Source organism: Pinus tabuliformis, chromosome 4_1, assembly GCF_031772625.1.
Source record: "Pinus tabuliformis cultivar Carrire ecotype Pingquan chromosome 4_1, CPIR1, whole genome shotgun sequence".
In the NCBI taxonomy this organism is placed as follows: Eukaryota; Viridiplantae; Streptophyta; class Pinopsida; order Pinales; family Pinaceae; genus Pinus; species Pinus tabuliformis.
This window is the reverse complement of record NC_142303.1, coordinates 360,243,721-360,245,747: the sequence shown is the minus strand read 5'-3', so window position 1 is coordinate 360,245,747 and position 2,027 is coordinate 360,243,721. Positions and strand designations below refer to the sequence as shown.

General features: G+C 37.3%; 1 pseudogene; it reads left to right on the top strand.

Annotated features, from left to right (window-relative positions):
- Positions 1–200: 200 nt before the first annotated feature.
- LOC149175781 (putative xyloglucan endotransglucosylase/hydrolase protein 6) lies at positions 201–1,288 on the top strand (annotated as a pseudogene).
- The last annotated feature ends 739 nt before the right edge of the window (positions 1,289–2,027 follow it).

Sequence of the window (2,027 nt, the reverse complement as noted above, 5' to 3'; positions counted from 1 at the left end):
TGTTTCTCTATAGTTAAAGTGGTTTTCGGGCCACCTCAATCCCCTAAACAGATTTTTATAGAATGCACCTGATGCCACTGACCAATCAACACATAGCTGTGGGGAGGAGAGAGGAAACCACCTTTATCGGGCGGGTTTTCCTCGCGCTACTTTTCCGCGTATTATTCTTAACATGCATAGGATCTAATATAAGCAGATCAATGGCTTGGGTTTGTCATGCAAGTTGGTTGATCAAGTAAATTTAATTAGTGACTTTTTAAAATCAAAATTAATATATAGACCGTTCCAAGCGTGGTCAAGAGATTTGATGATTTGATTAGAAATATCATCCCAGCAACGCCCAGTCAATCCTATTTTGGGACGAGAATTTAAGAAGAAATTATTTGACTGCCGTTGAAATTAATTACTCTTGTTCGATCTTGGGACTACTATTTTTTTATGGGTTTTTCATCAAGTGTTAGAAGAAATCTATAAATTCCGTTCCCGGTGATTCCGCAGAAACAATTACTGCTTTCTATGTAAGATCTTATTGTTTATATAAGCTGATAATAAGTGAAAAGAAACCCTTTAATTCATCGATCCTTCATAAATTATGTGCTTGCATATGAACTCTAACATTGATACAGTCTGAGATGAATTGGACTTCGAGATCTTGGGGAACAGATTTGGACAACCATATACAATCCAAACCAATATATACACTCATGGCAAGGGTAACAGAGAGCAGAGAATGAATCTCTTGTTTTATCCTTCTTTAGCATTTCACTCCTACTCTATTATATGGAACCACTATCATGTCTGTAAGTCTAAATTCAAAAGGTTTTTCAGATTGATTGGTTTATTATAAATTCTGCAACTCAGTATGGAGCTCATGGTAATAGCTAATATATATTGCAGATTCTTTGTGGACGACACCCTTATTAGGGTATTCAAGAGCAAGGAAGTGCAAGTGATCCTTTACCCTAAGTCTCAGCCATTGGGAATCTATTCAACTATGTGGGAAGCTAATGACTAGGCTACAAGAGGAGCGTTGGAGAAGATCAACTGGAGCAAAGCGCCCTTCTCTGCATATTATAGCGATTTCAACATTGAAGGATGCACAGTGCCTAGTAATAAATTGTGTGCTTCGAACCCTAACAACTGGTGGGAAGGTCTGGCTTATAGACAGCTCAGTCCTTCAAAAACAGAGAAATACGAGTGGGTGAGAAGGAATCACGTGATATATGATTATTGCACCAACAGGTCCAGGTACCCTGTCACGCCTCCAGAATGCGCTCCCGGTGTTTGAGTTCGCTATCAAATAGTGCCCTATTGCTATGCAAGACCATTGAAGAAAATTATACATGGTATAGTGTAAGTATGGTATTGTGAATATTGAACTTAATAATTCGGTGGATTGAACTAGTTGCACTACATCAGAAGCAGTGAGGAAAGAATTCATATTGGTAATACTATGTAAAATCTTTAGGATAATTACACATGATAATAGCCTGTAAGATTACTACGTGCTTACTGCTCGCATGTCTGTCACAAGCAACTGTTAACTGTTTATATGGGAGTGTATGCATCACTGTCTAAGAAGCAAAGTTGGAAAGTGTCTGATTTCATAATAATATCATGTACTTAGCCTTTTTTTAGACGGATAGAATTTTTTTTGAGATGCAAATTATTTATATACTGTTTGTATTTTAAAAGATTTGATATTTTTGGGGTTTATATTGATTTATAAGAGTTTTTTCTCTAAATTGTATTTTTTTTTTTTGGTATCTGACGAGAATTTCATGGTTTTATATATAAATCACGAGAATTTCATGGTTTTATATATAAATTACAATGGTGGAAGTTCATTTTTAAAGTTGACCGATCGGGATCGGGGTCTGGCAGAGCCAAGAGCTTTGAGAAGAGCCGATTGGCACAGACCCGAAACGGTTATGCGCAGGAGCCTAAAAAATTTTGAAGTTCGCCAGTTCAAATCGCATATCGATCGCGGAAGTGGAGGGTTGCAAAGAGAACCGAGGATGTCCCGA